The following is a 15,333-nucleotide window of genomic DNA, read 5'->3' as shown; positions in this document are numbered from 1 at the left end:
TTTGAAGACAAAGAGAAGGATTTTAAAATCTATTCTCTGCCGAACTGGTAGCCAATGTAAAGATCTGAGGATGGGAGAGATATGATCATATTTGCGACAATTATGGATGAGTCTGGCCGCAGCATTTTGGACTAACTGAAGACGGGAGATTTGAGAATCTGATATACTGCAATATAGTGAGTTGCAATAATCCAGCCGACACGTGATGAAAGCATGAACCGCCATTTCCAGAGTTATTGGAGTGAGAAAGCCTTTAATTTTAGATAGTAAGCGAAGTTGGTAGAAACCGGAACTGATTACAGATGAGATGTGTTTATCAAACTTTAACCCTCTGAGGTCGGCAAACGGCATTGTAGCACTTTAAACTTAAATTACTCCGTCATTTATGGTCATACAGAAAAAAGAAATATAAAAAAAGAATCTGTGATATTTCTACTTTTGTATGTGTCCACTTACAATCAAATCAAAACATTGTGCTTTTGAAAAATAAAGAAAGTAAACAGGGTGTGCGCTCTGCCTCTCTGTCGCGGTGAACTTTTTTTTCTTGAGCACGTCTATAAACTGAAACCAAACTCAGCGAATACTTGTCACACATTTATGAGCCATATACCTTTATAAACATTTAAGTGTGTACTTTTAAATGATCGGATTCAAACTGAAAACAAATATTTTCTGTTTAAGTAATTTGTATAAAACCAACAAGATGTCCAGCTTCTCAAACGCTTCCTAATTAGTTTTAATTTGACCACGCCCACTCGCGCAAAAGATATTCACATGCAAATCTCCACATGGAGCGCGAACGCGCTCATTACCTCAAAAACAAAACACCAAAACACTTCATCAGTCTCTGCTTTTCGTCGAGATTGAAAGACGCGTCGTGAGCTTACATTGGCTTTACCCCAGAAGAAGAACGCGATTTGAAGACAAGAAAGATAAGGTAAGAAATTCTTACATATTAGTTTGTTATTGTTGCATAAATTTCACATTGCAGTTGAACTGTTGCTAGATATATGGTGAATATTATAATATTTAGATCCGTGTTTACTGTTACTGTGTTTGTGGATATCTGCTCAAACGTAGATATGTATATGGTAACCATAATGTTTTATATTTGAGCGCGATCGCGTTTGAATGTATCACATTTTGGAAAAGCAAAACGCTCCAAACGGCTTCATGTTTTTACTATTATCTCATTTCATATCGTCATAACGAATGGAAACATTTGAAGTAACATGATAATCAATATATTTTTCTCTAGCTTAGTTACTGAAATCTTTTGGAAGATTTATATAGGCTGCTATATTGTTATTATTTTATGCAGCACTGCGCATAGCCTATACAAGGCACAACAAACGTGGTGTTCATTATATAATGTATTGTTGGAAACATTTGTGTGTGTGTGTGTGTATTCTGTGAATTTTAAAAAGCAATTTTAACCAGAAAAATCTAAAATGTATTCCCAAAATCGTGCAGGCCTTTCTCTTGATATCAGTATGTTCACTTTTTTTTTTTTTTCAGGACCCAGATGCCACTCCTGCTGACTTCAACATTCACAGTACATGTCTCTGTACATGAACATGGTAAAGTGAAAATCAAACACATTGGAAATGAAAGGTATGTACAATGTTTTTAGGAATGGCACAAAGGTCTCTTTCTTTGGATCATGTTGTGTTGTAAATAAATCCAAACAATCTAAAAGCCATTCTTTTTTAAATCTCCTCATTCTTTGTGGAAGGTTGGTCAGAATAATGGGCCCTGATAAACTCCTAATAGGGCCATTAGGGTGTGTCTTTGTCTTTCTCAGGTGTAAAAAGCCTTACATATTAATGAGATGATCCGCCCCTTCGCATATTGCTTTTTCACACAAAACACGTCGTAAAAATCTTAAATCAATATATTGTCTTCTCTGAATGAGCAGTCAGGGTGATTTTCACATAGTTTTGGAGCAAATATTCTAGGCTACGTGATACAATTTTCAAAAGTCTTGTGAAGAAATAATAAGTATGGGTTTCATGACCTTATTTCAGTGAGAATTTTTTTTTGTATTTTCACAAACCACGCATAAATGTCATTATCTCAAAACTACAAACTTTTACACACATGCTGCTGATATATTATTGTAGCAGAGTTTGTGCTGAATACAGTGTAATCAGACTTTAGCCATGAAAATGTCACAAGTAACAGAAATAACCACAAATGTCAGAGCATGTCAGAACACCTCCAGGGCCCAGAAAACAGCTCAGACCTCAGAGGGTTAAAGACTGGTCAACAAGAACACCTAAGTTCCGCACTCCAGTAGATTTAAAGGGAGATAGACTCCCCAAGTCTGGGCATGGACACTGGGACCTTTCACTCGGGCTGAAAACAATGACCTCGGTCTTATCATCATTAAGAGATAGGAAATTTTGAGCCAGCCAGGCCTTCGCCTCCTCTAAGCATAGCAGAAGAGAGTTTAATGCTGCAGGATTATTGCGCTTGATTGGAATGTAAATGTGGGTGTCGTCTGCATAAAAGTGAAATGATACACAGTGTTTCCTAAAAATCATACCCAGCGGTAGCATGTAGAGGGAAAATAGAGAGGGAACCAAAATGGAGCCCTGTGGAAGACCACAGCTCAGAGGTGCCATGGAGCTGGAGAAGTTTCCCATCTTTACTAAAAACTTTCTGTCAGAAAGGTAAGACTGGAACCGTGACAAGACAGAGCCTTTTATGCCCACCCACGTCTCCAGTCTAGCTAACAGAGTCGGGTGGTCAGCGGTGTCAAAAGCCGCCGACAGATCAAGGAGAACTAGAACCACAGTGTCTCCAGAGTCAGCAGAGATATAAATGTCGTTTAGCACTCGCAGGAGAGCGGACTCAGTGCTGTGGGCAGTCCTAAACCCAGATTGAAAAACCTCACATATACAGTTATCTGACAAAAAGTGTTGGAGTTGATCCAACACGATTTTCTCCAACAACTTGGAAATGAAAGGTAGTACAGAGATGGGCCGGTAATTTTTTAAAACAGAAGGATCCAGTGAAGGCTTCTTGAGCAGAGGAGTGACCGTAGCCACTTTGAGATTGGCCGGAACAGAGCCAGTGTACAGACACTTGTTAATAAGAGATACCATACCTGGACCCACCGAGTTGATGATTAATTTGAAAAATCTTGGGTGAATGATATCACTTGAGCAGAATGAAGGTTTGAGCTTGGCGCTCACATCCTTCAGTGTCTGGAGGTTAATGGGATCAAAAGCCTCCCAAACACAGGAGGTACGCGGCATAACAGGGGGGAGAGTTCATTTAGGGCAGATACTGATCCTTAATTTAGTGATTTTGTTAATAAAAAATCTCTGGAAGTCTTCACATAGAGCATCTGAGGCAACAGAGAATTTAACAGATGGATTTAAAACAGAATGAATGCCAGAAAACAAGACCTTAGGGTTAGAGTGATTGGACTCAATTAAGTTTGAGAAGTATGTGGCTTTAGCTGATTTAGCAGCGTTCTGGTATGCTGTAAGAGAGTCTTTGAACATGCGGAAGGAGACAATTTGCCTGTCCCGTTTCCATTTGCGTTCGGCCTTTCTACAAATTTGTCTATGGTGACGAGTGTCAGAATTTTGCCACATATCTGATTTTGGTTTGGGCTTGTGAGGCTTAAGAGGAGCAGTCACATTTGCTACTTTACGCCAGGCAGAATTTAAAAGACTAAGATGCTGATCTGCATCCAGGTCAGATAATGGTTGGTCCAAGTGCAAGTGAAAGCATAGTTCAGTAAAGCACAAGTCGAAGTTTGTGTTGAACTGTGGAGAATAGAACCGCGACATGACAGGACCAATAGTGGGTTGAGAAAGCTCCAGAAGAGACAGTGAGAATAAAATAGGCTTGTCATCAGAGAAAGGAAAATCAGATATAATAATCAATATCAGTGACATCAATCCCGTAAGATAACACAAGGTCCAATGTGTGGCCCTGAATGTGGGTAGAGTTTTTGACCCACTGCCGTAGGTTAAAAGCATCTATTAAGTCAAGAAACTCCTGTGACAGGGAATTTGAATGACAGCAGACATGAATATTAAAATCGCCCACCAAAAGGAAGCGATCATAGTTTGTGGCCATGTTGCCAATGAACTCAGTGAATTGCTGTATAAAATCCTTAGTGGAGAGTGGAGGGCGGTATATCACCCCTATACAGATGGGACCATTCCAATCTAGGTGGAGAAGCTGGGTTTCAAAGCTGGGGAAGGCCGTTGCAGGGACCAGCCGGCAGCGTGAGGAGAGAGAGTTATTTAAAATAGTTATAATCCCACCCCCGCGTCCATTAGGACGAGGAGAGTTAAAAAATGTACAGTTTGCTGGAACAATAGGACAATATCCACCGGAATGTGATACTGAGTGGTCTCTACAAATCTCAAGAGACTTTGTACTGCCAACATGAGAGAAAATGGCTGAAATTTCATTCTTAAAAATTGGAAGAAAAAAAAACAGGCACTGACTTGAAGTGAACTTGGCTTTGCAATATTCTGCGTGGTGTCGTCCCAATGACTTGTGTCAGTCTGGCTCTCAACGTCAGTTTGGATTCTCTGGCCTTTCACCTCAGCACAGCCCAACAATGCATCAAAGAACTCCAGAAAGCTAATCTACAAACAAAATAATTTGTCATTTCAAATCAAAGTAATATCAACCAAAAAACAAAAAAAACATGAGTTCAGCTGCTGACCTCCAGGTCCAGGTTGCCGTAGATTCCATCTTGAATTGCAGGACTGTCCACAGAGAGGATCTCTAACACTTTGGACATGGTTAGCTCGCAGTCATATAAAGAGAGGTCCTGTGAACAGGACTATGCATAAGAATTATGTGTGAATAATTCTTAGTAAGTTGAGACTAGATGAAAGTAAGAGGCCTGTTACCTTAAGCAACCAGACAAATTGCCTTGCAGTCAAGCTTTGGTCAGGCCGGACAGAATTTGCTTTACACAGGGCCTGGTAAATTTCCAAGCATCTGTCTAAGTAGTGACATGCAACTGAAGCTTGGGCAGGATGGCAGAACAGAGAGCCTAAAATAAAGAAGTACATTTTTAATCAAATAAAACATTTTTAATAATTAATAAATAATAATAGTCTATGTTTAACAGGGACATTCAAGAGAAGTTTTAATAATACAATCATAATATAATGTGTATCTCTCTACCTTTCACATTCATTGCATTGGGAATGATGTTCTGCTTCATGAGCTTTGAAAAACATGCTGCGAGTATGTTCTGAGAGGACCTGTAACATGGCAAGTGATCTGTGACTAGATGGAAACTTTCAAGAACATAAAAAATCCTATCATTGTAGGAAAATACTCACTCAATATCTTTGTGGCAAGCATGATATGCTACAGCGATGATATAGCTGACACACTCTCTCGGGAGAATGGCAGTGTAAGGAGAATAAACCTGATCTGGATTCAGATCTGGAAGCAAAACTTTGATTACAAATAGTTTATTTGATATAAAGAGAAAACATCACAAACCATAATTCTGCTTAAAGACATTACCAGTGATGAGATGATCTATTTGCGCTTGCGTGATTCGGTGCTGGTGAACTCTACAGTCCATGAGAAACCGAGAGAACTGCAGGTAGGTCAGGGGGAATGTTTTGTCTGGAGATTTCTCATGTCCAAGGCTGCTGTAGAAGCGATATATCTCCCTTAACAAACCAAAGTATCTCAGCACTGATCTGGATACGGCGGACTGCGGGAAAACCTTGGGACAAACAAAGACACTAAAATTAGCGTAGATGCCATTCTTCTTATGATGTAACGAGTACATAAGGATTTATGGGAAGTGTTCCCAGTTCCGGCTGACCTAATCTATGCAGCCTAATATGGAATTATAGAAGTCTATAATGTGTTATGTGTATGCTAGGTCAAAGAGATGTGTTTTTAGTCTAGCTTTGAACTGACAGAGTGTGTCTGCTTCCCGGACAATGTTAGGAAGACTGTTCCAAAGTTTTGGTGCTAATATGAGAAGGATCTATCGCCAGCTGTCGATTTAGATATTCTAGGTATTATCAATTTGAGATCGCAATAGACGTGAAGGACTATAATGCGTTAAGAGCTCGCTCAAGTACTGCGGAACTAAACCATTTAGTGCTTTGTAAGTAATCAGCAATATTTAAAAATGTATATGATGTTTAATAGGCAGCCAATGTAGTGTTGACAGAACCGGGCTAATATGGTCATACTTCCTGGTTCTGGTAAGAACTCGAGCTGCTGCGTTTTGGACCAGCTGTAGTTTGTTTATTAAGCGTGCAGGGCAACCACCCAGTAGAGCATTACAGTAATCTAGCCTTGAGGTCATGAACGCATGAACTAATTGTTCCGCATTTGTCAATGAGAGCATATGGCGTAATTTAGATATACACTGCTCAAAAAAATTAAGGGAACACTTAAACAACACAATGTAATTTCAAGTCAATCACACTTCTGTGAAATTAAACTGTCCACTTAGGAAGCAACACTGATTGACAATCAATTTCACATGCTGTTGTGCGAATGGAATAGACGACCGGTGGAAATTACAGGCAATTAGCAAGACACCCCCAATAAAGGAGTGGTTCTGCAGGTGGTGACCACAGACCACTTCTCAGTTCCTATGCTTTCTGGCTGATGTTTTGGTCACTTTTGAATGCTGGCGGTGCTTTCACTCTAGTGGTAGCATGAGACGGAGTCTACAACCCACACAAGTGGCTCAGGTAGTGCAGCTCATCCAGGATGGCACATCAATGCGAGCTGTGGCAAGAAGGTTTGCTGTGTCTGTCAGCATAGTGTCCAGAGCATGGAGGCGCTACCAGGAGACAGGCCAGTACATCAGGAGACGTGGAGGAGGCCGTAGGAGGGCAACAACCGAGCATCAGGACCGATACCTCCGCCTTTTTGTAAGGAGGAGCAGGAGGAACACTGCCAGAGCCCTGCAAAATGACCTCCAGTAGGCCACAAATGTGCATGTGTCTGCTCAAACGGTCAGAAACAGACTCCATGAGGGTGGTATGAGGGCCCGACGTCCACAGGTGGGGGTTGTGCTTACAGCCCAACACCGTGCAGGACGCTTGGCATTTGCCAGAGAACACCAAGATTGGCAAATTCGCCACTGGCGCCCTGTGCTCTTCACAGATGAAAGCAGGCAGCAGAACGTTGTCCATGGCGTCTCCAGACTCTGTCACGTCTGTCACATGTGCTCAGTGTGAACCTGCTTTCATCTGTGAAGAGCACAGGGCGCCAGTGGCGAATTTGCCAATCTTGGTGTTCTCTGGCAAATGCCAAGCGTCCTGCACGGTGTTGGGCTGTAAGCACAACCCCCACCTGTGGACGTCGGGCCCTCATACCACCCTCATGGAGTCTGTTTCTGACCGTTTGAGCAGACACATGCACATTTGTGGCCTACTGGAGGTCATTTTGCAGGGCTCTGGCAGTGTTCCTCCTGCTCCTCCTTGCACAAAGGCGGAGGTAGCGGTCCTGCTGCTGGGTTGTTGCCCTCCTACGGCTTCCTCCACGTCTCCTGATGTACTGGCCTGTCTCCTGGTAGCGCCTCCATGCTCTGGACACTATCCTGACAGACACAGCAAACCTTCTTGCCACAGCTCGCATTGATGTGCCATCCTGGATGAGCTGCACTACCTGAGCCACTTGTGTGGGTTGTAGACTCCGTCTCATGCTACCACTAGAGTGAAAGCACCGCCAGCATTCAAAAGTGACCAAAACATCAGCCAGAAAGCATAGGAACTGAGAAGTGGTCTGTGGTCACCACCTGCAGAACCACTCCTTTATTGGGGGTGTCTTGCTAATTGCCTATAATTTCCACCGGTCGTCTATTCCATTCGCACAACAGCATGTGAAATTGATTGTCAATCAGTGTTGCTTCCTAAGTGGACAGTTTGATTTCACAGAAGTGTGATTGACTTGGAGTTACATTGTGTTGTTTAAGTGTTCCCTTAATTTTTTTGAGCAGTGTATTTTTAAGATGGAAAAATGCGGTTTTACAGATACTAGACACGTGACTTTCAAATGAAAGATTGGTATAAAAGAGCACACCAAGGTTCCTAACCGACGACGAAGACTTAACAGAGCAGCCATTAAGTGTTAGACAGTATTCTAGATTATTACGTGAGGACGTTTTTTGTCCAATAATTAGAATCTCTGTTTTTTCAGAATTAAGTAGTAGGAAATTACTAGTCATCCAATTTTTTATATCAGTTATGCATTCTGTTAATTTTGCGAATTGGTAAGTTTCGTCTGGGCGTGAAGAAATATACAGCTGAGTATCATTGGCATAACAGTGAAAGCTAATTCCATGTTTCCTAATGATATCTCCTAATGGTAGCATGTACAGAGTGTGTGTGTGAGTGTGTGTGAGGGTAGCATGTACAGAGTGAACAGCAGCGGTCCTAGTACTGAGCCTTGTGGTACGCCATACTGAACTTGTGATCGATGAGACATCTCTTCATTTACTGCTACAAACTGATAACGGTCAGATAAGTAGGATTTAAACCATGCTAATGCAATTCCACTAATGCCAACATAATTTTCGAGTCTATTTAAAAGAATGTTGTGGTCAATAGTGTCAAATGCAGCACTAAGATCGAGTAACACTAATAGAGAGATACAACCACGATCGGATGATAAGAGCAAATCATTTGTGACTCTAATGAGAGCAGTCTCAGTACTATGGTACGGTCTAAATCCTGACTGAAAATCCTCACAGATATCATTTCTTTCTAGAAAGGAACACAGTTGTGAGGATACTGCTTTTTCTAATATCTTTGACAGAAAAGGCAGATTCGAGATCGGCCTGTAATTGACTAATTTTGTACGATCAAGTTGCGTTTTTTTTAACAAGCGGTTTAATCATAGCCAGCTTAAAGGTTTTTGGTACGTATCCTAGAGACAAAGATGAATTAATGATATTAAGAAGAGGATCTGTGACCTCTGGAAGCATCTCTTTCAGTAGCTTAGTCGGTATAGGGTCTTACATACTGTACATGTTGTCGATTTAGATGAATTAACAAGTTTGCAAAATTCTTCCTCTCCTATAGCAATAAATGAATCGAGTTTTTCCTCAGGGAGACTACAATGCTCTCCCTGATGCGATACTGTAGTAGACGGTTGCATAGTTATAATTTTGTCCCTGATATTATCAATCTTATAAGTGAAGAAGTTTATAAAGTCATTACTGCTGTGCTGCTTGGAAACATCTGGGGTTGAAGCTTTCTTTTTCGTTAGTTTAGCCACTGTTTCAAATAAATACCTAGGATTATGTTTATTTTCTTCTAATAGGGTTGAAAAATAAGCAGATCTAGCAGCTTTTAAGGCCTCTCTGTAAGCAATCGAGCTCTCTTTCCATGAAACGCGAAATACCTCTAGTTTAGTTTTCTTCCAGTTGCGCTCCATTTTTCTGGCTGCTCTCTTAAGGGCCTGAGTGTGCTCGTTGTACCACGGCGTTGGACTATTTTCTTTAATCTTCTTTAAGCGCAAAGGAGCAACTGTGTCTAAAGTGCAGGAAAAGAGAGAGTCAAACGTTTCTGTCGCAATATTGAGTTCTTCTAAGCTATCTGGGATGCTGAGATGATGAAACTGATCAGGAAGATTATTGATAAAGCAATCTTTAGTGGCAGAAGTGATAGGTCTCACATATTTGTAACACGGAGTCGGCTTTGCAGCCTTGGCTAAATGTAATTTACACGAGACTAGATAATGCTCTGAGATGTCATCGCTCTGCTGCAGAATTTCAACGGCATCAACATCTATTCCATGTGATAATATTAGATCTAGAGTATGATTACGACAATGAGTAGGTCCTGACACGTGTTGTCTAACTCCAATAGAGTTCAGAATGTCTTTAAATGCCAATCCCAATGCATCTTTTTCATTATCTACATGTATATTAAAATCACCAACAATTAGGACTTTATCTGCAGCCAGTACTAACTCTGATAGAAAGTCTGCAAATTCTTTGATAAAGTCTGTATGGTGCCCTGGTGGCCTGTATACAGTAGCCAGCACAAATGTAAAACGTGATTTATCGTTTACACTAGATAGTGTTACATTAAGCAACAACACTTCAAAAGAATTATATTTAAAACTAGATTTCTCAGTAATTCTGAAGATATTACTATAAATTACAGCAATCCTCCCCCTTTGCCTTTCAGCCGAGGTTCATGTTTATAACAGTAATCTTGGAGGGTGGACTCATTTAAAGTAATGCAATCGTTTGGTTTTAGGCAGGTTTCTGTCAAACACAGCACATCTAGATTATAATCTGTAATCATATCATTAACAATGAGTGCTTTTGAAGTAAGGGATCGTATATTCAGCAACCCGAGCTTTATCATTTGTTCATCCGTATTATATCTGTTTTTTTCATCCGTTCATCCGTATTATATCTGTTCACATTGTCAAGTCAAGTCATCTTCATTTATATAGCGCTTTTAACAATATAGATTGTTTCAAAGCGGCTTTACAGTAACAAACGGATAATTTGAGGTAACAGAGATTGTTTTGGCTTTATAGCGGTTCTTTAATAAAGTTATTTTCCAGCTAAAGTTAGTTTTGATTGATTAACTTCCGTCGCAAGGATCATTAGTTTTTAAATTAGAGGCCGCTGAGACGACATCGTTCTCTCTACACAGACTTTAAACGCGAACCTGTGAGAAACGCTGATGGCGTTCACATGCGCATCAAGAATTAATTCTATAGTTATGCGCATTTGAATATATGTGCACAGGTTTGTAATTCCCAACAAACCAAGCCTTAAACTACTTGTCTGGCCTTAACATTTTGATACAGAATTTTATCACTTCGGGGTAGATACGCGAAACCAAAATTATCCCGACAACGCTTTATCTGTAGAGTGGTAAAGGGATCCTCCATAGGGAGAGACTAGCTGGCACTTCAGCACTGCGCTGTCATCGGGTCCAGGCGAAGGTCCTTCATCAGATCTGGATACGGCCTGGATCCGGCAGGCTGCGGGAAAACCTCGGGATAAACAGAGAGACTACTATTAGCGTAGATGCCATTCTTCTTATGATGTAACGAGTACATAAGGATTTATGGGAAGTGTTCCTGGCCTAATCTATGCATCCTAACACTGGATTATAGAAGTCTATAATGAGTTATGTGTATGCTAGGTCAAAGAGATGTGTCTTTAATCTAGCTTTGAACTGACAGAGTGTGTCTGCTTCCCGGACAATGTTAGGAAGACTGTTCCAAAGTTTTGGTGCTAAATAGGAGAAGGATCTATCGCCAGCAGTCGATTTAGATATTCTAGGTATTATCAACTGGCCGGAATTTTGAGATTGCAATAGACGTGAAGGACTATAATGCGTTAAGAGCTCGCTCAAGTACTGCGGAGCTAAACCATTTAGTGCTTTGTAAGTAATCAGCAATATTTTAAAGTTTATACGATGTTTAATAGGGAGCCAGTGCAGTGTTGACAGAACCGGGCTAATATGGTCATACTTCCTGGTTCTGGTAAGAACTCGAGCTGCTGCGTTTTGGACCAGCTGTCGTTTGTTTATTAACCCTTATGTGCTGTTGGGGATGTTTTCATCCACTATGGGGTATTTTTGAGTCTAAATTTGGCCATAACTTTTTCTGTGTTTCAGCAAATGGAATGATTTTTGGTGACAAATCTTATTTTGACACATATTTTGGGAAAATGCTTTGAAATTTTTCAAAAACTCAACAGTACACTGTGGGCAAATTTACTACCCTTTCGTTATGTTTCGTGGCTGAAAACAGCCACTACTTTAAACTGCTGTAAAAATGTATCAGATAAATATTTTTTTCAATTTTTTTTTTGCATAAATCTATTAATCAACCTCAGTCCTGCTCAAAAATACTAAATGTTTAAAAAAAATTCAGGATTTTAACTCTTTAATTGCCAAATTCGTAAATGATGTCACTGATTTGGGAAAAAACACACAAAATGACTCATTTTCAATATAAAATGTGATTGTGGACTGGATTTTTTTTTACCTTTTATCACAGTCTTGGACATGTCAAAGATTAGAAACAACATTGGTTTTGATGCATTGTTAGTTTTTGTGCAGCATCAGATTTGAACTTTTTCTCCCTCATTTACTGTTCGTGGCTGTTTTTGCCCCATTGACTTCCATTATAACCACATTTTTTGATTGCAAAGCCATGACACCATATAATCATGCATTTTTGATTGTTGGTGGTTTTCCCTGTTGGGAAGAGGTACAATTTGTAATTTTTACTGTTGATAACCAGGTGGAACCATTAACCCTTTAGATAGGCCTGTGCAAAAAAAAAGCTTAGTTTCTGGCTTTTACATGGAGTTATATGGAGTTTATAAGGAGTATAATAGCATAATAAAGTGTGTGTGTGTGTGTGTGTGTGTGTGTGTGTGTGTGTGTGTGTGTGTGTGTGTGTGTGTGTGAATTCACCTTGATCCGTCTGAGAAAATCAAAATATGCACCTCAGCTCTCAGAACTACATGGAGTAAACAAAAACAAAGTAAGTGTATTTATGCATCTGCTGCCTTTTGATGGTGAGAAATGCAGACTAAACAAAAACAAAGCAAGTGGATTTAAACGCGTGCATGCAAGCCTGCTGGTCATTTGATGGTGAGAAGAGCAGCAAGCAACATGAGAAAGGGCTTGACTTGTAGTGAAGTTTTAGAGATGATTATGCAGCCTGACCCTTCCAGCGAGCTGCAGGATGTATTGTCTTCTCCCTCTGACACCACAGACTCAGGAGAGTCAGATCCTGATTTGGATGTGGCACCCTCATCATCCTCTCTAGCTTCCACTGAAGGTGAGGAGGATTCGGAGGATCCTGGATCTGGGTGGATTGGGAGAAACGGCAAAGTGTGGTTTTCCACCAACGCGGAGACAACTCCCTTTCTTCAGCCTGCCAGAGGCGTGACTCCAGGGCCGATGCGCTATGCCATCACAAGGGTCCAGAACATGGATTCCGTGTTCAATCTGTTTTTTACGGAGGAGATGATTGACCTCATTGTCAGCATGACTTGCGTCAACACATACATGTTTGTACAGTCATACAAACATGTATGACTATGCCTTGTGATGGCATAGCGCGTCGGCCCTGGAGTCACGCCTCTGGCAGGCTGAAGAAAGGGAGTTGTCTCCGCGTTGGTGGAAAACCACACTTTGCCGTTTCTCCCAATCCACCCAGATCCAGGATCCTCCGAATCCTCCTCACCTTCAGTGGAAGCTAAAGAGGATGATGAGGGTGCCACATCCAAATCAGGATCTGACTCTCCTGAGTCTGTGGTGTCAGAGGGAGAAGACGATACATCCTGCAGCTCGCTGGAAGGGTCAGGCTGCATAATCATCTCTAAAACTTCACTACAAGTCAAGCCCTTTCTCATGTTGCTTGCTGCTCTTCTCACCATCAAATGACCAGCAGGCTTGCATGCACGCGTTTAAATCCACTTGCTTTGTTTTTGTTTAGTCTGCATTTCTCACCATCAAAAGGCAGCAGATGCATACATACACTTACTTTGTTTTTGTTTACTCCATGTAGTTCTGAGAGCTGAGGTGCATATTTTGATTTTCTCAGACGGATCAAGGTGAGTTCACACACACACACACACACACACACACACACACACACACTTTATTATGCTATTATACTCCTTATAAACTCCATATAACTCCATGTAAAAGCCAGAAACTAAGCTTTTTTTTTGCACAGGCCTATCTAAAGGGTTAATGGTTCCACCTGGTTATCAACAGTAAAAATTACAAATTGTACCTCTTCCCAACAGGGAAAACCACCAACAATCAAAAATGCATGATTATATGGTGTCATGGCTTTGCAATCAAAAAATGTGGTTATAATGGAAGTCAATGGGGCAAAAACAGCCATGAACAGTAAATGAGGGAGAAAAAGTTAAAATCTGATGCTGCACAAAAACTAACAATGCATCAAGACCAGTGTTGTTTCTAATCTTTGACATGTCCAAGACTGTGATAAAAGGTTAAAAAAAATCCAGTCCACAACCACATTTTATATTGAAAATGAGTAATTTTGTGTTTTTTTCTTCCCCAAATCAGTGACATCATTTACGAATTTGGCAATTAAAGAGTTAAAATCCGGAATTTTTTTTAAACATTTAATATTTTTGAGCAGGACTGAGGTTGATTAATAGATTAATGCAAAAAAAATTGAAAAAAATATTTATCTGATACATTTTTACAGCAGTTTAAAGTAGTGGCTGTTTTCAGCCACGAAACATAACGAAAGGTAGTAAATTCTAACAATGCACAAGGGTTAAGCGTGCAGGGCAACCACCCAGTAGAGCATTACAGTAATCTAGCCTTGATGTCATGAACGCATGAACTAATTGTTCTGCATTTGTCAATGAGAGCATATGACGTAATTTAGATATATTTTTAAGATGGAAAAATGCGGTTTTACAGATACTAGACACGTGACTTTCAAATGAAAGATTGGTGTCAAAGAGCACACCCAGGTTCCTGACCGACGACGAAGGCTTAACAGAGCAGCCATTAAGTGTTAGACAGTATTCTAGATTATTACGTGAGGAAGTTTTTTGTCCAATAATTAGAATCTCTGTTTTTTCAGAATTAAGTAGTAGGAAATTACTAGTCATCCAATTTTTTATATCAGTTATGCATTCCGTTCATTTTGCGAATTGGTAAGTTTCGTCTGGGCGTGAAGAAATATACAGCTGAGTATCATCGGCATAACAGTGAAAGCTAATTCCATGTTTCCTAATGATATCTCCTAATGGTAGCATGTACAGAGTGTGTGTGTGAGTGTGTGTGAGGGTAGCATGTACAGAGTGAACAGCAGCGGTCCTAGTACTGAGCCTTGTGGTACGCCATACTGAACTTGTGACCGATGAGACATCTCTTCATTTACTGCTACAAACTGATAACGGTCAGATAAGTAGGATTTAAACCATGCTAATGCAATTCCACTAATGCCAACATAGTTTTCGAGTCTATTTAAAAGAATGTTGTGGTCAATAGTGTCAAATGCAGTACTAAGATCGAGTAACACTAATAGAGAGATACAACCACGATCGGATGATAAGAGCAAATCATTTGTGACTCTAATGAGAGCTGTCTCAGTACTATGGTACGGTCTAAATCCGGACTGGAAATCCTCACAGATATAATTTATTTCTAGAAAGGAACACAGTTGTGAGGATACTGCTTTTTCTAATATCTTTGACAGAAAAGGCAGATTCGAGATCGGCCTGTAATTGACTAATTCTGTACGATCAAGTTGTGTTTTTTTAACAAGCGGTTTAATCATAGCCAGCTTAAAAGTTTTCGGTACATATCCTAGAGA

The sequence above is a fragment of the Rutilus rutilus genome (genome assembly GCF_951802725.1).
Source record: "Rutilus rutilus genome assembly, chromosome: 10".
In the NCBI taxonomy this organism is placed as follows: domain Eukaryota; kingdom Metazoa; phylum Chordata; class Actinopteri; order Cypriniformes; family Leuciscidae; genus Rutilus; species Rutilus rutilus.
The sequence above is the reverse complement of the archived record's forward strand: the minus strand, read 5'-3'. Positions refer to the sequence as shown.